The 20,915-nt window shown below is 38.4% G+C and overlaps 1 long non-coding RNA gene across 2 annotated transcripts in view; it reads left to right on the top strand.

Moving 5' to 3' along the window:
* Window positions 1–17,408: 17,408 nt before the first annotated feature.
* The window catches only part of LOC136302473 (uncharacterized), a 71,234-nt gene continuing 67,727 nt past the window's right edge, over window positions 17,409–20,915 (top strand). For both annotated transcript variants that reach the window (XR_010724067.1, XR_010724068.1), the window contains exon 1: window positions 17,409–17,459. This is a non-coding gene — a long non-coding RNA (uncharacterized lncRNA). The remainder of the gene's footprint in view (window positions 17,460–20,915) is intronic.

Here is a 20,915-nt window from a genome sequence, read left to right as displayed (position 1 = left end):
AATTCTTCCATTTCTAAAGCGACAGCTCTGATAGGTCACATAAATTTATCAAGCTGATTGTGTGCCGAATAATTGCTCTGCCTATTTCAATAAGATGCTTCTTTCAACCTTCTTTCTGTTGTATGTCTCTATATTGGATTGAATTTATAGTGTGTTGAGGGTCAAGCCAAACAAGGCATATACTTAATTATGTTTGCCTCAACAGTTAGATGCAGAAGGTAGCCTTTGTGTTGTGCAGCATGGTGTGCCAGCTGGTGGATCAGAAGAGTAAATATCAAACCATCATGCAGGTATCAGAATGCAAACCGGTAGCTGTGATGAATGTGCTTTCTGGCATTTGCTGATTAATTTAGCTTGTAGTAGTAATAGTCGATTTGATTGGCTTGCAGTTCACAACTGTAGGTAACTTCATAAAAGTAAAGTTGTTGTATAAGAGAATCTGAAGGTGGTGAAGACTGAAGAAAATGTAATTTCTAAAAATTCCCATGTACATTTTCTAAGTCACAGTTAGACCCCACGGGCAGATACTGAACTTTTGATATTGTCCCTGTGGGGAAGTGTGATGGATGGGATCATAACTGAAACTGTTTTACCTAACTCCTTAGAAACCTCCTTACCTATCTAACTCCTTAGAAACCTCTGTTGTTCCAGCTATTGAAATTCACCAAGAGCCCTGAAATGGGTAAAGTGCTCTCTGTAATAAATATGACAACATAAGCAAAGCTTTTTAAAAAAAAAATAAAAAACAAGAACCAAAAAACAACCCCAACCTTCATTTCAGTAGTGTTTTTCCAACCTAAAGCTTGTGTCAATTAAAGCTAAATTAAAATTCAAACCTTTAGTTAATCATTAAGCATAAGCAATCCAGCCAGTACCAATATTAGTGGCATTTTTATAACTTTGTATAATGGCTTTTTTGCTTATTTGTCTAAAAATTTCAGCTTTCAACTTTTCATGGATATTTGTGTTTACAGCCGATAATTACATTTTAGTAAGTGTGGGGGGAAAAAATGTAGGCTTCTGTAATTCCTGGTATGGGATCTTGCATTCACAAGGTCAGTTAATGCTTTTGACATGCTTTTTCTTTTCTCTTGGAAAAGAACATAAAGGTGTTTTATGACACCAGGGTGCTCTGAACTCAAGTTCCTATTCTGTAAAGTTTTAAGTGCACCCACTTGCCTGTTCTTCTGTTGGCTAAGATAACAAATGGATGTGTTAGTTGTTTGTGCTGAATTATCAGCCATAAATTTAACAGCACTGAATGGCACTGCTGGTGCTGTAAAATTAGCAGTGGAATACAAAATAAAGATTAAATTCTGTACTAAGCAGATCATGGCTATGTAAACCTTGCACTGCCCCCATGCCCCAGTATCTCTTCAAGCTGAAGAAGTTTTCATTTTGTGTTCTGTGCAACATTTACACGGTTCTGTGTGCAGCCGTTAAGCTCAGCGTCCTTTAGAGTGACACAACTGGACAAAACATGACCCAGCTGCTGCTAATTCACATTGGTGGTGGTTCTGTGTGTCTGCTGATTTATACCTTCAGAAAGCTGTTGCATAACTTCCTGGTGACCAATATGTGTTATTGTTTTTGATCGCTACTCGGTTGTGTTGAACTTAAAAAAATTATCTGGTGCACAGATAAATAGTCTCACAGCTGAAATATTATTCCACTCTATTGTCTTGAATGCAAATATTAGGAAGATATAATGCTTTATGCATTAAGGGAACAGCAAGCCTGATAATGTTAGATGTGAACCTTTACATGGCCCAATGTTTCCATTAGGAAAGATTTTGGACATTGTTAGCTTATTCAGTAAAATGCTTCTTTTTCTTTTGAGTTAACTCAAGCTTCTTCTGAGCTATCTAGAGAGACCATTAGTCTGATGAGCAATCCAGGGCACTTTCTAACATGCTGATATGAAAAGAAGAGAATATGGTGGAAAGGCAAAATCAAGATCTATGCAGCCCCCCAAGTTTTACTTTATGAAAGTAAAGTACTGCTTCAATTTTTTTCTAGTAGAAACAAACAAACAAACAAAAGACCCCAGCTTGTATGTGTATGTGTTTTATTGCAGTATTAGCCTTATTTTCCAGCTTCAGGGAGATAAATACAATTCTGTGCTGAATGTAGAATGCAAACGCATGCATTAAGGCAGATATAGCCAATTCTCCCGAGTCTGTACACTGTAAAATAAAGTCTATGGGTCCTTGAGAAAGCTAAAAAAGACCTGGCACATGGTTCATGGGCAGGGAATAGGAATGATTTCCCCCCCAGTTCTCCACTTCACTGTAATGGTAGGGTTGGACATGCTGTAGCCAAGCAGTTTATTTATGTTTGATCATTGGTTTCTTGTACAATGGGAAATGCACTAAAAAGTCCCTTTATTCCTTTTTATTTCAAAATTTCCTCTTCTCCTTTCATGTAAGTAAAAGGCAACAGTTCTATATCCAACTATTTTTTCAACTGCATAATTAATTCTTTTTCTTGAGGTATGAGTAGAAAAGGGATGTAAGGTAAACTTAAATTCTTTATCTTTCTGGGCTGAAGATGGCTAAGAATGTTCACTTAATCAGGTATTTTAAAATGCTGTGATAGTGTGTATGGCTTATATTGGTCTAGATCTATATTAAGAACCCTGTCACATGTTCTTGAACAAATTTCCATGCCTGATATTTTTTTCAGCAGGAGCTAGACATCTAAGTCACTGAGATCCAAGACCTGTGTAAGTGTCTGACTCATACTGGTGCTCCTCTTGTTGATTATGATTAACTGTGCTTGTCGTTATCCAGATTTGTCAGGAAAAATATAGAGATATAAGGAAAGATATTTGAAAAATGCTAAAATGTAAATTATAGTAGTGGAGAAAGCTATTTTGAGATGTTACACACTCATATTTTGGGAAATCTCATTTTTGCCTGTTTGCAAAAGTCTAATCTTCTATGTGGATAATATGTCAAATAAATTTGAGATTTAGCTATTTTTTAAACAGAGCAATAAATTTTTTTGTAACTTTTATTTTTTTCCTTGAAGACCTGTGAAAATGTATTTAAATCAATTACAGGATGACAGCAAATTATGACCTTTCCTGGAGCATTAATTCTGGACAAAACATCAGATTTACTTTGATGAAATGAATTTATTCACAATATGTAGGACATAATAAAAATAACATAGCGTATTATTTGTATAAACTCATGTTTTGCAGGTTTATAATTACCTGTATGGGCATGTTTTTAAATATGCTGAGACAATATTAGCAGCGAATAAGTTACAAGGGATTTGGTCATCTGTCTCTAGTTCAAGAACTTCTAGACTTAACAAGACGGGGTTTTTTTTTGTTGTGTTGGATTTTTTTGTTGTTGTGTTTTTTTGGGGTTTTTTTGTTTGTTTGTATTTTGCTATTCTTGGAGATCCCACATGGTCTTTTAAAGGCTTGACTTACTTAAAGAACTGATGATTCATTTTTCTACAAAGAACTTGGAAATGGCATTGATTTGTTGACCCTTAGCTGAAACCTCCACTCTCCAAATAGTAAAACCCTTGGGTTTTCATTACTTTAGGATTAAGGTCTCCTTATTATCTGAGTTCAAAAGCCTGAATCAAACCACACTCATATGAATGTGATTCATTTGCTTGTTGCATGCTACCACTGGGTTTCATGCCATCAGAAAAGACCCTTTTGTTGTCTGGGAAACAGACAAATCTCATATAATCTGAAGAAGGAAAATGAGATAGGAGAAACCTCTTTCTCTCCAAAATCAACATCAAAATCTTGAAGAAACTTCTAACAGGGAAAAGATTTAGAGTGTAATGTTGTATTTTTGTTCGCTTGCTGAATTGGGTGTTTAGGGAAGGAACGATTCATTCTGAAGGAACTTTTTTGGACATCTCAGTTTCTTTTGGGTTCCGAGCTCAAGTTACAATTTCTAACTTCAGTTTTTCTTTTCCTATGAGTCCAAGTTTCTGCTTTGTTCAAAAATGCTACTGTTTGGTAAATTTGTGAATTGCTGCTGAGATGGAAGTTTGGGTTGAGATGTATTAGTCAAACCACATGGGAAAAAACCCAACATTTTCTTTCCACTCTTCTGGTTTTGTATAAGTTTTTAAAAGCTGACCAAACTCCTCTGAGGCTGCAGAGGTAGTCCCAGACACTTCCTTTGCAAAAAGGAGATCCAAGCAAATCATACATCTTTTCTATCAGGCTACTCAGTCCAGCTTTCAAGAGGTGATTTCACATCTGAATAAAGTGTAAGAATCTCCTGAGGACTGCAGAATAAAGTTAGGAGAGGACTGGTAAAGAAAGAGATACATAGATCTAATCTATACTGACTTTACTAGCAAAGTCTACTGGCTGTAGATGCAGTTCATCCTTGCCAAGAGATTCTTTTCCCACATTGCTCAAATAGCTCAGTTACTTGTCTAAATACACTATTAAACATTGTCTGTCTGGACTGTAAAGCAGGGGGGCTTTGGGGTGCTGCTCCTCCTTTCCAACTTCTTTGGGTCTGCGTGCTTGGTGTTCTTCATTTGTAACTTGGAGGGGAGAGGAGAGAAGGGCCAGATTATTGTACTTGGGTGACAGCTTAACATGGCATTAAGAACACAGTAATTGCATCCACAGTATGAGTGATTGTCTCTATTTTTCCCTTCAAGACTTTGGCATATGAATATTTGAATACTTTCACCCTGATGTTATGCCAAAAACTTGCACCAGTACAGTAAACATAGTTTTGAGTCCTGAGCATGGAGGTGGATAACTAATGCCTTACTGGCAGATGAAAAAAGAGTGATATTAGAAAAGTATATTTGGACCAATGACTAAATGATCTAACACTGCCATATTTTATCTGACAAACAATAAATCCTCTCACTAGAAATGAATCCCAAAAACTTGATAAATGACCACCTGCTTTTTGAGTTTGTTACTCAGTCAGAACTATACCTTTGTCCATACAGTAATAGAGACAGTAACTAGGAGGAACTATTAAAATAGGCATTTTTTTAACCAGTTGTGGGATCTAAGATCAGGGTTTATTTGTTGTTATGGGAAAAGATAAAGCAACCAACCAAACAACCATGCAGAAAAATATGCATATAGGCACACCTTTCTTTAAACTGTCTGTGATCATGACCCAATTACTAAAATGCCATGCGCTCCATTTAAAATCAGGAATTTTAAATTGGATGGTTTTCAGCTATCTTCCATAGCTATTATTGCACATAACTTTCCTAGTCTGCTGTTTCCACATGCTTACTTATGCAGGCAGAAACTTCAGTGAAGCCATGAGCAACTTTGCTAAGTATAGGAAACCAAGGGCGTATGTCAGAAAATGTCTATTTGAATAATAAAAATGTTCCTGAGATGTGCACTTTCTTGGGTGAGTGCATTTTATTCCTTCCTGATAACTCCACAGTGAAAGAATAAAAAATAAAATAAGGCATTTTTTATTCAGGGGACTTCATTTACAAATATTTTGAGAGTTTTCCCTGAACAGGTTGTGTGAATTTTCCTAATCTTGTAGGACTTCATTTTTTCCTGGAGAAACTCTCTTTGGAGAGTCACATGACTTTGAGAGTCACTTTGATTTCTCCTCTTTGCTTAAGTGTTCAGTCATTGCAGTTTGAGCTTTTGCCAAAGGGAATGAAAGGTTTATATTCTTTAAGATGTGTTGTGCAGCTGCTTAAGGCATGACTGGCTTAACCAAAAAAGTAAGGGCTAGATTTCAAACATTTTAGTCTTGCGAGCAAAGAAGGAAAAGTAGTTCACAGTTGAGCACTGAGTTTTCTGAAGCAAGCAAGCAAGCAGGTTTGGACTACTCTATCAGTGTGATCACAGGAATGCTTACCACTGCAGCACACTCTTTTGTTTCCCCTTGCATGATAATTCCTTGGTCCCTGCCATGTGTTCCTGTAATTATTTTTCATGGCAATTCTGTACATGAAGGCAACATTTCTTTGGAAAACTAAAATCAAACTGAATATTCTTTTTGGTTCTTGGCTACTGGAATGTTTAACATTTTTCATTTTAAACAGGTACATTGCTGTTTGTCTTTTCTTAACTCACAGGATTTGTGTTTAGCAAACCAGGCTCTCATTTTTATAATTTAATTTTTATCAGACCAAGTGCATCTGTCATGTTGGAAAATACTTTCATCTTGAGATTTAAAATCTTTTCCATATTTCAGCACATTATTTTCATGGCACTAGATCCAATTCTTCCTTCTTTTAAGTGCTTTTATCATAGCTGTCACTGGCAACAGAAGACATTATCTTTAATCAGTCCTTCCAACTGCTGTGTGGTAAGTAGCTGGAGTGGGCATATGATTTAGACATGAGTAACTCAAGCAAATGTGATAAATGAACTGTTGATCTCAAGATCTTTATTGGCAAATGTACAAGTTTTAATTGAGATGGGATGAGTAGGAGCACATAAAATGTGAGTTACTGTGAAAGCTCAATCTGAACTTGAAACTAAACTCAATAGTTTCTAATATTCCAAAAATATTTCTCATTTCTATGCCCTTTTATATCTTTTTTTCCCTGTGATATAAAGCTTGCTGAGCTCTAGGACAGCAGAGGTGCAGTGTAAGTAGTAAAAAACTAGGAAATATAGAAATGAAAATTAGTTCAGCATTAGGATAATGTTGAAGTACAAACCTTAAAATTTTCAGCAAACAGAAGCAAATTTTCTGCACTGATAGTTACATTTAAATGGCCAGAATAATAATAATAAATATATATATAGCAAACCCTCCATATCTCATCTAGTTCCTTATTTAATGAATAATTCAAATATTCTCCTGAAGAGACAATTTCTAAAACTAAGTTTCCTACTGTGGAATGAGTTTCACAAGTATCACAGACATGCAATGAAAAGAATGTGCTAAGAGAGGAAATAAACTGTCTTCATTTTGCAGAACATGAAGCAAGGTTAAAAAAGATTTAAACCTAAAAATTGTCACATTCTCTAATTCTGTATGTTCTTTTAAATGCCCAGAGTACTTTGAATTATTTAATTTTTTTTCTTATAAAAATGTACTTCCTAGTGTCTTTGGATGTACCTTTTTGCATGATTCTCATTATTTTAAATCTGGATCTCAGCAAATGGATGCACAGAATGTCCGGTGATCAGCTGTGAGTTTAGTTTGCTGAAGAGAGGTCCAGGCCTGAGGAGATAAGGACCAAATCAGTCAGGTCTTTGAGGAAAGCAGTGAACTACCTTAGCCCATATGACCATCCTTCTGTCTCCTGCCGTCCTGGGACTCATTTGGTGCAAACATTCTTAATTCCTGTAACCAAGGGTGTAGTTATCCTACAGACAGAAGCCTACTGCAATGGGTGACTCCAAGGAGAAAAATCTTTCCATCTTGTGCATGGAAGAAGTCAGGCTTCCTCTGGAATGAGGGAGAGGTGCAGAAAAAGTGAACGATACCTCGTTAGAGTTGAATGCAAGAGTGGGAAGAGAGAAACTGTTAGAGATTGATGCATGGAGTTTATGAAATGCAGCATTGAAATAATCTGAAGTTTGGTGATATTTTATATTAAACTGAGAAGGGGTATTTCAGCTAACAAAGCGTAGCTCTCTACTTGCTGTTTAGCCTGTCTTCTTCTAATCTTATTTCTCAAAAAAAGACAGTTTTTAGTTTCATTGTACATTAATGGGAAGTGCACTGCCCAGGTGTCCTGAGTTTTAGACCAGAGTTCTGTCTGATGGAGGACAGTTGGGAGCCATATACAGATGATTAGTTGCCTATCTACTAAACAGTATTTGGGCTGGCAGCCCAGTAATGCTGTGCTGTTATTCCAGGCTTAATTATCAGTTTGACATAATGTTAGTAAATTAGTGTAAACTTCTAAAAAATTAGAGATTTTGCTGCATAATGCACTTTGCTTTCTGTTAGCCAATTCAAAGTGAATTATAACACAGACACTTGGTGTGCAGGGACAGTTCCAGAACACAATTAATGCACTATCTCATACATGCTTTTTGAGTAACAGTAAAATTGAGAGCCTGTAATCATTACAGAAGTACACTTTGTTCAAAATTCAGATGAAGAGATAGATTAGCACTGTCACTCCATTGATTAGCACTCTCATTTGTTTGACTTTCAATGCTGAAATGCAATAAATGAGATGATACAAAGAGAATAGTGCATTGTAATTGCTGTAGTTGTGGTGCCTGACTTTATGCTGTTACACAGCAACACTCTGATAACCAAGAAATTCTGCAGTGTAATTCAAATGCTACAAATTGGTCTGAATTCATTGTTTCTTCTTATGGCTAGGCTTTTAAAAGTGAATGCTAGAACGTTTCAGCAAGAATTTCCCCAGTAATTGGTATATTGTGTTTCTGTTTAAGTGCAGTTTACTAAAGTATGCATCTAAAGAAAACACTGTCAATCTCTTCTGATGTGTACATGAATTTATTGAAGTGCATATTAGGGAAAATATCCTGTCACCCAACTCTCTCTGAGTGCCATGATATGCTTTGAGTTTGCAATACATCTGTCTTGAAAAAAATAACTCCCCTTCATTCTGCATTTTCAGTGTATTCAATTGCACATGTAGCACCTATATGAACAATCTTAAAATAATGCCTGAATTCTCCTTTACAAAGCCATTGAGAGCATTAGCTTGACCTCCCTGGGACCTTTGTTATCCAAATGACATAACAGTAACCAGAACAGCCCATCTGCTGAAACTGGCTCGTCTGGGATGCTCTGTGGGCAGTTCCAGCCAGCTGAGATTCCCAGCTATCCTGTGAGGAGAAATAAAAGAACGCGGCTGCTAGCAGTATTTGGTTTAATACAATTTACACCAGATTCATTGGGCTTCATTATTGTCAGTACTGATGCAACCAACAATTTTGCAGCTGGCCAGGCATTACAATGGCCAAGGCATTACAATATCTAAGGTAAGGTCCTACAAAAGTGTGCAGTGGAGGTGTTGCCAGAAGCCTTCTTGCTAGACCTCATTCTCAGGGAATAGCCTCAAATAGCACATTAGTACTACTGCTTGCAGTCTTCATCCCAGATCACTTTGAGAAAAGATGCCAATGAGATCAGATTCCTGCTCTGGACATCTGAGGGAAGCAGCACCTTGATGCTGTTTTGCCCCACAATGACACAGATGCCAAGCTTCAGAAGGCTGAAATGACTCCTTTATTTTTGGGATGTGTCTCCCTTACATACTATTTTACACAGACCAATCTGATTTGTGACAAAAAGGCAAACCTCTTCAATCACATTGGTCAGACCAGAGGGACATAAAGAAGAAGTCCGTCCTAAGAAAAGGAATGAATAACATAGATACAGTTTACAAAAACACTTCTCTTGTTTACAGCAAATTCCCTGGGAAAAGAATTTCAGAAAACCAAAACATCTCAGGCATGAAACCAGGGCTACAGCACCTGGCATCCTGAATATCTGGGGTGGCTGTGGAAAGATCTGCCCCAGGTCTGCTCTGATGTGTCCTTGGCAGGATGGCAGCCTGGCTTCCCTACCCATCCTGGACCTGCTGCTTCTGCTGAGCTGCCACCTGTCCTGCTCCTGAGGGCTGCTCCCTCATGAAGTGTGGAAAGAATTCATCTTTCATCCATTTCCAGGCTCTGCTTGTTTGCTTTTTCGAACAAGGTGATTCTTATGCAAGAATTCTAACCAAGTGTTTACGCATATAAAACTGAAGTTATGTACGGTTTGGGTTTTTTAAAAATTATTATTTTTTCTGTTGCTTGATAAATAATTCAAAGCAACAGAAATTTTGGTGTTAATATTGGAACTCCATAAATTTCTTGAGCTCTCTGGTTGGAAACACCAGACCTTTTCATGGTGCCACAGTGAAAATTTCTTCATTCCTGTGCAAGATTCAAATGTGTGATAAGAACTCATTTCAGCAAAAGAGTGTTACCAAAAGTGTAAAAATCTGCCACCTTTTGCAATTATATTTTCACCATCGCTTTCATCTGCAAGGTCTTCTGGTTTTGTTTTTGGGTGGGAGGATTCTTATCTTCCTGCAATTCTGCAGCTCTTAATAATGCTCTAAAGCCTACAAAGATAATAGAACATTTATCACAGAGCAGGATATTATTACTTTTAATTCCAGTCCCTGTTATTCTCTCTTGGATCTTCTCACCGGGAAAATTACTTGCATATTGGTTTAGTGTAGCATTTTAATAGATTGCCTCCTTCTACCTTTCCCCCACCTTCTTTATTTCCTTCCTGGATTTCTTTTATCTGCTGTTGTTTAGCTGGCTACTTTTCTCACAGTTCGGGCTATTTTTAAATGAAAATCCATAACATGCAGAAGCAGTAGCTTGCAATTTGTAATTTCAGCAGAATTTATTCCATTCCCATTAACTATGAATGGGTCTATAATGCATGTGTAATTGAACATAACTTGATCAGAGGAGTACTATTAAGTTTGCTTTCCTTTCAGGTTTTGAAAGAGATCACAGCAGTATTAAAATTGTAGTTTCAAAAGCTAAATAGAATAGCTAATAATCCATTTTGTATATTTTAATAAAGAGACAAATTAAACACCCTTGGTCATGGTTTTGGTTTTGCTTTCATTTTCATTAGCTGTTGTATGAGACTTCTTTCCTGTTAACAAAATGTAATTTTTTTTGTCCTACTTGAAATAGCTCCTTGCAAGACTTCTGTATTTGTGGCAGAGGTTATTTCTTGTCATTTCAATTTACAGTTTTTTAAAATAACTAGTCTGAAACAGCTGCTGTGTTGTTGATTCTTCAGGTAGTGCAATAAATTGAATTTCGTGTCTGAAAACATCATATATCTATTTTTAAAATTCACGCTGTTTCACAGACATTTGTGAAGTTCAGTTTGTTCTAAGGGGTCTTTTAATCAAAGCTAAACACTCATCCCTCTGTCCCCCATTTGCACACTTGTCTGTTAGCAGGACACATTAAAACATTACAGTGTTCATAGCATAATGTGAAATCCTTTTACTATTTTCATTCTTCTCATTAATATAGTGTGGTTTCATTCCTTCCTGAACAAACTCTTGTTTTCCAGAACTACATATACTATTTGTATAATGACACAGGGGCCATTCTGTTGGAAAATGCGATCTTTCCAATTGTGGTTTCAGCAAAGGAATGAATTTTACTGGCCACCCAAACATAATACATCTGTTGTAGTGCTTCTGTCTTTTATTTATCAAGGAGTATTGGAATGGTTCAGCATTTAGCTGCAGGGCTTTCAGTCTCAGAACAATTTGTGTATGTGCATACAGTGATTAAGTCTAAAGGAGGGCAACGGCAGGGCACACAGAACACTTAAGCATCAGAAGCAATTGGTTTTGGGGGGAGGGGAATAGATGTCATACTTTAGTCACAATGTTGTTGAGAACTAATTTTTATAATAACTGATTAAGAATTCCATCCTAATATAACATACTGCAATCAGAACTGAAATCTCAGAGCCTTAAAGTGCTGCTGCCCATGAGTTAGACCTCAGCCAGGTTGAGTCAGGGAGAGAAGGTGGCCCAGGCACCCCAGCAGAGATTCTCCCACAGGCCCACCCTGGCACAGACCATGGTGAGGCAGCTGTCCCCCTACAGACTGCGGAGTTCCAAAGGGGAGCCGAGACCCACTTGCAGCCCATGGAAGACTCTGCACCAGAGCAGGTGGATGTTCAAAGGAGGCTGTGGCCCTGGTGGGAAGCCCAAGCTGGAGCAGGGTTGTGGCAGGACCTGTGGCCAGTGGAGAGAGGAGCCCATGCTGTAGCAGGTTTGCTGACAGGTCTTGTGACCCTGAAGGGGACCCACAGTAGAGCTGCCTGTTCCTGAAGGACTGCACTGCATGGAAAGAGACCCACACTGGAGCAGTTGCTGAAGAACTGCAGCCTGTGGGAAGGACCCACGCTGGAAGAGTTCATGGGGAACTGTCTTCCATGGGAGTGACCCCACACCTGAACAGGGGAAGAGTGTGAAATCCTTCTGCAGAGGAGGACAGAGTGGTGGAGACAACTTGTGATGAAGTGACTTCAGCTCCCATTCCCTGCCCTCCTGCACCGATGGTGAGAGGTGGTAGAGGATTCGAGAGCGATATTGAGCCTGGGAAGAAGGAAGGAGTGGGCAGGAGAAAGGTGTTTTTAAGATTGGGGTTTATTCTTATTATCCTGCTCTGATTTGATTGGTGATAAATTAAATCAATTTTCCCAGGCTGCATCTGTTTTGCCTGTGGTAGTATCTGGTGCATGATCTCTCCTTGCCTTTATCTAGACCCACAAGCCTTTTGTTATATTTTCTCTCCCCTGCCCAGCTGAGGAGAGGATGACAGAGCAGCTTTTGGTGAGTAATCGTCATCCAGTCAGGGTCAGCCCACCAAAAATAGGGAGCTACTTACCATTCTTAGAAGCCAACAATTGTATTTCTATCCATGTTTCTACCAAGAAATTATCTTGAATTTATTCAGAGTGTTCCTGTGAAATTCTATATTCTTTATTTCTGAATTACAGGAGTAAACACAAGTAAATTTAAAAGTGAAATGAAGCACATACTGTTGAAAATGGGCAGAATACTAGTATATTTTAGCAAAAGATCACAGTACAGAAGTGCAGCATTGTGACTGAAATGTAAATCTACCAGTTCTAGTTTTATCTCAAATGTATGTTTACTTCACATTTCAGATGCCCAACTTTCTGATTGACTAACTGAAAAGACTGATGCGTACAGCATATCAATGTGCACTGCATCTTAGAAAAGTGATATTAGTTGTTACTTGACCGAAGTTTAATTAAAAAACCGAAACCTAATATTTTAGAAATTCTAAAATAAAGTTCTCAAAGATATCCACAAATGCAAAAGCTACATGATACAGATATTGAATCAAAGATAGTTTAGAGAAGTTTTAATGGCATATTCTGTACATAACATGGCATTAAATGATGAACATTTTGTAGGGAAAGTTGCGTAATTCCCTGTGTGGGTTTTCTTTTTATTTTAAATTCTGTAAACTCTCCACAAGTTGCCCTTTTCATTGATTTATTGGACTGCATTGTTGCTATCATTAAAAAAGCCCTTTTTTTTCTACACAGGCATTAGCAAACTCAGTTTTTGTACAAAAATTCAACTCTTTAGCTCTTTGTCCTTTTAAAATTTCTCTTTCCTCAGTGATTCCTTCCCCAGCTTTTAGGTGCCATATTGAAATTTGATGTACATACTGTCTTCACAAACTCCATGAGACAGAAATATTTTATATGATGGAAGTCCACCCCCTCTTCCCTCTTACCATTTTTTGTTTTTAATGCCACCTAGCCATACCTTACCGTGGAAAAATGGTATTTTCAGCAGCCATTATATGCCCCTTCTTGAAGGTGGCAGGTAGCTGCCTTTCACCACACAGGGGATGAAAATGTTTTAATCAAATTTCAGGGCACTGCTTCTACAGCGTTTCTCACCAGGTGTCTTAGTTTTGCTCTGTTAAGTGTTTTGGGTTTTTTTCCCCCAGTTTTCTTGAATGTTGTGCTATTTCTTTTATCATCCTTTTCTGCCAGAGGCAGGGGGGCACTAAACAGCACAGCTCTGTGGATGAAAGCAGATCTGTGTGGAAAGTGCTTCATGAAGTATTGCTTCTGGCTATGTTTTTGTTTCCCACCATGAGTCTGCTTGCTTCTCCTGAGAAGACCTAAACTTGACACTTGCTTCCTGAATATCTGGTTGAGGTGGGTAGCTTTAGAATTTTTTTAATACTATGGGATGTTAATCAGAACAAGTACCTTCAGCTTGTCTCTCAGTCTTTTAAACCAGTCTAGTTTACTTTTTTTTTTTTTTTTTTTTTTTTTTTTTTTTTTTTTTTTTTAATTAAAGTGCCCTGTGCTGCCCTTTTTGCTAACTTTTGGAAACAGAAGCACCAAATGAAGTCTGCAACAAGAGGCATGCTGGACTCATCCATCTTCCTTCCTCCCCTGTCCTGTGCTCTTACCTGGAGCACAAGCAAAAAGAGTAGAGAGAGCAGAACAGTCTGGGGAGCCCATATAGCTAGCAAGTAATAAAGAAAATTTCTCTCTCTTCTTCAACATTTAGCGGAGGAAGGGAGTTGGATGTTCTTCTAAGGCCTGCCATGACCTGGGAGAACACAGTGAAGAGTCTTTGGAGAAGAATTGAGGCTGAGGTTTAGTCAGAACTGTTGGGTTAAAGTCAGGGTTCAAAACCCTCAGAGAAGTCTGGGATAGGAACCAGGCAGGTGTGCAAATCAAAGTTTATAGAAGGGACATCATGATTATATCAAAAAGCATTTCTATTACTTACATATGGAAAAAAAGATGGCCTGATTTGGAGGTTTGGCAGTAAAACAAAACAGTTTTAAGGGAGCTGATAGTATTTTCACACTATCGACAATACTGAAACTGTGTCAGGCAGCCTTGTGGAAATACTGTGCATGTGCAAGGCTTTCTGATACACTGGGGCTAGCAGCAGGCCCTCCATGCCCTTGGCTGGGATGAACTAAGCCAAATGGAGCCTTTGTCCCTGTGTGTGTGTGCTGCCCAGCATTGTTAGTGAGGTAACCAGGTAAATCTCCTCTTTGCATTTCGGTCCTGGTTTGGTGGTCAGCCTGGTTACCTGTACGTGTGAATTCACACAGCATCTCCACCTGCTGGAGAGGTGCAAGAGAAGAGCTGACCTCCAGCGGAGAGCCTCAGCTGCACTGGGGCAGGATGCAAAGATGGTTGAAAGGCAGCCCACCCAAACCCCGGGTGGTGAACAGGAAACAGGCAGGCATCTCCACCCATGACAACCACACTCACCCAGTGACAGGCTAAAGCACCTCCCAGCCTTGGCAGTGCCCACACATCTCCACAGAGCAGCTGCTCCCACACTTCCAGAGCCTGCTGGAGTAGCAGGCAGTGAAAGGTTCATCCCTCTGGCTCTCTTGTTCCTACCAGAGCTCAGCAGCCAAACCCTGCGTGGTCTCCTGTGTGGTGCTTATGCCTCTCCATGTTTTGTTACTTTTCCACATGGACTGGGATGTCACACTATTACATCCATGCAGCCAGAAGACCTTGGGTCTGGCCTGCCTCCCTGCTATTGTCCATAGTTTACAATGCCCATAAAGTGTACAAATGCCCTCTACATCAGGTAGTGTGGGGAAAACTCCTAGGAGAGATGAAGAGATTTAAGAAATAAACAAATAAAAGGAGGAATAACAACATTTGGAGATTCCGTTACTTAACAGATACTTCTGTGTCTTGAGTAGAAATGCTCTGTAAGACTGCAGAAAATGCTGTCCAAATAAATTGTGTTGATTGCTTCTCAGGCATTTACTTTCTTAATTCTGCAAGAGGTTAATAGACTGAAGGATTTTTTCTGAGCTTCATCAGAGCTAAGAAATCCTATGGGCCTTTACATGTTAGAAGATTCATATCATATTTATTTTTATATGCCTCTGGGATTTTTTTTTTACAAGCATGTTTTTCATTGTGTGTTTACTCATTTGTAGGGGCAAAGGGGAGACACATTTACAGAAAACCCAATATGTTTCCCTTAACAGTGGTACCCATATAATAATATTTCTGTTTGTATCAATATTTTTATGTGTATGCTGCTCTGAAGCACAGCAATGACCTGACTTTTTGATGGTGGATTTTGACTTATGAAATGAGTGTCTTGTATTAGTCCTGCATAGATGTCTTCCTTTAACAATTCTGAATCATACTAACTTTAATCACTTAGGTGCTACAGATAAACTTGAATTTCAATTAGAGACTATTATTTAGTGTCTACCATAAGGTTCTTTTGTGGTTAAATTTGTAGAGAAAATCTTCATGTGAATTATGCTTATGATATTGTGTAATTCACTGTTTTCCTAGATGTAATTCTGGTGAAACACCCGAAAATACAGTCATAGTATGATTTAGATTTTTATCTCGATTTTTTTTTTTTCATTTATATTCTGGTGTCACCTTAAGAGACTTAATAATAATTTAATTACAGCTATTAAAAGTGCATTTTTGCTAAATATATTTCCTGTGCTTTTGTCATAACACATTACCTTTTTTATGTAAAGTTCTCCTACACTGCATTTTCTCCGTATTTTGTTTAAGAAGAGGTCTTACTCTCTGCAATAGTAAAAACTATTCTTCCTGTGTTTTTCTGTACTGTGAATTCTTGAATTAGTCTCTTCTTTGAGAAGAACATCAAAAGCTTGCTTAATTTATTCCAAGTCTGTTTCTAAGGAGAAAGAAATCTGCTTCTGATTTTGGTCATGTTGCTCTGAATAAGGACCTCTTTTATCTCAATCAAGGATGAAACTAAAGGAAAGATATGCTAAACTAAATGAAAATACTATCAAACCATAGGTTTTCTGACTAGTAATTATTTTTACTGGGTAAATCCAAGGTTTTTGTCATAGGACAGTGTAATTATTTTATGAATGGATTGGTTGGAGGTTGTATGAAAGATGTGGTAAAGAAAAACTAGAATTAATGAGGTGAAATGAAAAATAGTTTGATTGTGTAAGGCTGATAAAATTATTTACTAAAATTTAAGTAGTATATTGTTAGAGATTTCTGCTGTCTTGTGCTGTTTTGGGACAGTTAAGGTACAAGATAGAATTTGTGTGGGATTTTGGCAGTGCTTTTTTGAGAAACAGGATTCCTGTGCTCCAATGAGACTATATCTGAAGATTTCCGGTGGTATTATCTAGCCACAGTGCTGACTCTCTCATCAGTCTTTGTACTCTGTGTTACTGTTTCAGGATTCTGCTGCACCTGGTAAAATGAACAAGGTTACATATTAACTTGTTTCTTTCTATTATCAAAAAAACCACATTTCTTAAAGTTATACAGTGGAACAGGAATTTATTGTCAAAAAATTTACAAGTCAAGATGCTATCAAAAGTAATGTAGCAGAGAGAAAGTGACCTTTTTAGAAAGTGTTTATAATTTTTCTTAATAGTAGCTTCCCATCTAGGATGCAGCCGGAGTAACAGTAAATGGGGTTTATGGAGATCTGCACAGTAGAATGACAGTAGGACAGAGATTTGCTAGATTATGCAAATGAAAGCTTTACTGTATGCAAGACAACATGGATATTAATCCCTAGAAAACCTGCCGACTTAGAGGTACATCTTGGAAGATGCTGAGGATTCTCTCAGAAGCGCTGTCAAGCTCATTTCTGTCCTATCAACATTCTTTCATTTGATCTTTGGCTGTGCTCTAAGCATAGTCAAAGCAAGTCTTAAATTTGGTGTGAGCATTTCTTTGTGCAATAGGAAGTATTAGGTTGACATGATGAATTTAGTAAGTGTGGTAAGACAGATCTAGTGCTAAAGGCAATCTTACCTCTGATATATTGCATCTGTGTTAATTACCAAAGAGTGGTAAGTCTTGCCCTCACAGCTGGCTGTGATATAAGAGTGAGTTAGTTGGTAGTCAGCCAGTTCGAGTCTCCTGGCTGTGCTGTGAGGATGAAGGGACAGGAGGTTGTGTGAAGGACAGGTAAGGTAAGCTACTGTACAAGGGACAGACAGGGTTAGGTGGCCGTGTGAGGGACATGAAGCAGTGACCTGGGGCTGCAGAAGGAAGAGAGAAGAAGGAGAGAAAAAGCCAGAGTTGTGTGGAGCTGCCCATAGGATAGCTAAGTAGAGAAAGTATGAAAGACTTCTAGATAATATGTGCTGATACTTGGAGCCCCCTGAGGTTTTTAAAGAAGCCCTTTGAGTGCAGTGGCTGTCTCAGCTACAACAAATAAGTCTATTGCCCTTTCCTTGAGATACCGTCCAGATTATGGGTACCCAGCAGGAACATTGATACATGAATTTTGTCCTGGTCATTAAGTTGATGATGAATGATGTTTTGTGAAAGCAGTTTCTTCACATTCATGAAGTCTGTTTTAAGATTTAATTTAAAATGTTGGGCTCCATACAGTTTCTTGTGTGCATGTTGTAGTATGTGTGGGTCAGCGTGTACCTTCTGGGTAATAAATTCAGAGCAGGAAACCCTCCTTTTATGCTTCTCTCTGTGGATTTTCTTCCTCTCTTCATCAGAGGTGATCTCAGTGATTGCTTTCATGTCTTCTATTGGCTGCCACAGAGCAAATCTGAGTTGTATTTGGTTGTACCAACTCAAAACCTGATGCTATGTCAAATCTCTTTATTTTTCCATAGACAAGACTTTACTTTTGTGTTTGCTTTTATTTTTAGAAGTGAATGTTGTTTGCCATGTAACACTCCAATCTCATAAGGCAGCTGTGTGAAGACAAAAACAATCCTGAACTGCATGCCCTTTATAGGGCTTTTTTAGGGGGCAGTTTTTCTTATTCAATCTTGCAAGTTGTTTCTTAGAATTATCCTTCCACATCAAGGTTCAAATGCAATTTATTTAGGAGACCCTCTGCCCCATCCCTCTTGAGGCTCACTCTCCAATTTCCTAACCTCAGTGTTAAATAATTAGTTTTGGAAGGCTGAGCAGAAAATAAAACTAAATTAATATATGCATTTGAATGGTAGCTTTGTGCAGTTCCTCTTCTGCAATTAGGAAATTGTCTCAAGTGCTGGTCTACCAAAGGCAATTATGAGCAAAAGGTTGAGTTCTCTTTTTTAATGAGTTCTGCCTGATGCTGAGAAGAAAATTTAGTCTGGTGTAGAGTATATGCAATAGTGCTAATTAAACCATACCTCCTACTTACTTTAAGTCAAATTAGTCTGATCCAATTGAGAAACAAATGTTTCACTAAGGCAGCTCTTTAAGACTTAACAATATAGTTCCATGTGACCTTAAATGAGGGGGGCTTTTTTGTGAGGGGACTACCAGTCTCCACTGAGTGAAATATAACTTTTCTTCTTTTCTTTCTCTTAGTATTATAAGCAAAACACTTGAGTAGCCTCTGCTACTCAAATGTGGTGATGCCAATTGGAATTCTAGGTGTGTTGCATTTTTCCCCATTTTTGCATAGAATCACTTTGTTTTATTTTATTAGAAGGAAAATGAAAAGATCAAGCACTTCTGGTGCTTGTTCCTAACTCAGAGGCATGGCTTGTTTTAATCTATTTACAGGAAAGTAATAAAAACTTTATTATGAGAACTTCAGGAGATGACTTATTGAAGGCATCAGCCTGAAAGCTCTTTAGAGTGTTAAGGGCCAGAAGTTAAAATACTTGGCAGTGCTGGATTCTTTTTTTTCGAGACAGTTAAACCCAGTCATGTACTGTTTACTGAATTTCACTGGTTTGATGGGATTATGCGGCATGGAGTATTTTTCTGTTATGATTATAGACATATTATTAGGAAGTGGATTGTTCATATCAGTATCACAGACAGAATTTGCCTTTATTGCTGCTCAAACCTGCTCAGGTTTGGTTTCAGGTAGGGGTGCTGCAATACTTTTTAAGGAATACCATGTTGATCTGGATGTTCTGCTTTGGGAGGACATTAATGCTTTTCCTGCTGAGGTTGTATGATTGTATATCCACATGGTTAGAACTACTTCCCCTCTGCCCTCCTTTTTTCACTGGAGAAAAACCCTCTGATGTGATTGAAGGGGGAATCTTGTACCTTCCTGTTCACTTGTGGGGCTGACCCCCTGGGTGTGCTCAGTATTTGGGTACAGTTTGGACCTGAGGAGGTGCCACTGAGGACCTCTGTCAGTGCTGTGGGGGCTTCACATCACCCCAGCTTCTGTTTCACAAAGGCAGGTTGTGAGCTGTTCTCTGTGTGCCCCGTGAGCTCCAACCAGCCTAGACTCCAGGGCTGGCCAGTAGCTGAGAGAAACCTTTTGAAGATCCCTGGCTTTTGAAAGCTGGACTTTGTGGTATTCCTGTGTTATAGCAGCTGCAGCTGGGGTGAACGAGTTGAGTTAGCTCAAAGCTGCTGAGCTCAGGTACTGTCAATATTACTGCTGCAGCAGGAAAGCCACACAATGGAAACTGGTTAAAAACTCTACCCAGTGAGGTTGCTCTTTCTTGCTGTGGCTGCACTGTCAGCAGTACAGTACCCAGGCTCTGCATTTTTGACTTATCAGGAATGTTTTGTCAGCTGTGGTTACAGCAATGAATGCCAGACATACTGCTCCTTGAAGGAGCAGTATACTGTCAGAAAGACCACTGGAGAACTAATTCTGGAGTAATGACAAACTAGTTGTATTGGTGCTACCTCATACCATCTGTGGTTTTGATATCCATTCTGATTCTGAGGCACAGGAGAGTGTAATGCTGATTCTTGTTTTGAACAGCTTTCTTGAAGACTCAAGGGTTACGCCTGTGGTAGAAAATAGAATAGGACCATGGTGCATTTATGCATTCACAACACACTGTCCCTGACCTCTTATCCTGCAGACTGTACTTAATCTCCCACTGTCTGGGAGAATATTAATTGCCAACTGTTGATGGAGTATACAAGTTAGCAGTTAAATGTTATGGATGAGTGGAGGTTGGTATTTGAGCCCTTCCCTTGCCTTTAATTTATTGATATAGGCACATGCAGCTAAGTCAGTACTTTTTACGAATTCTGAGTATTCTCTATGAGTTCCCGGGATTTTTCTATTAACCGTTTTATAGTTCCACCACAAGTGGGCTTTTTTATTCCTGTTTTCTCTCAATATGTTGCTTTATATCCTATTGAAGTCTGAATGGCTGCAGCAGCAGTACTAAGTAGCTCATTAGCTTTGTTAAAGATGAGTGGATTGATTTAAGTGGAATGATTAAAAAGAGAACTGTTTTGCTGAAAGAGATAAGGTGGGTCCTACAAATTATGCATTTTACATACCAATTTATAATTTTTTTATTGTATGAAAACACTGACCAACAGCAGGAAAAACTGTGTTGAAGGTGCCAAGACTGTAAAAACAAATATGTTTAATACATTATAGAAGGTCCCAGAATCGCATTTGTCTTGGGTTATGTAACCAAAAAAAATGTTTATTCTATTCCGTCTGCTGGAACCTGGTTAGGGAGGTGT

Source organism: Chamaea fasciata, unplaced genomic scaffold (genome assembly GCF_029207755.1).
Source record: "Chamaea fasciata isolate MVZ Bird 193981 ecotype frontalis unplaced genomic scaffold, bChaFas1.0.hap1 SCAF_1, whole genome shotgun sequence".
Classification (NCBI taxonomy): domain Eukaryota; kingdom Metazoa; phylum Chordata; class Aves; order Passeriformes; family Sylviidae; genus Chamaea; species Chamaea fasciata.
Note: the sequence above shows the minus strand (reverse complement) of the source record. Positions and strands in the feature narration are given on the sequence as shown.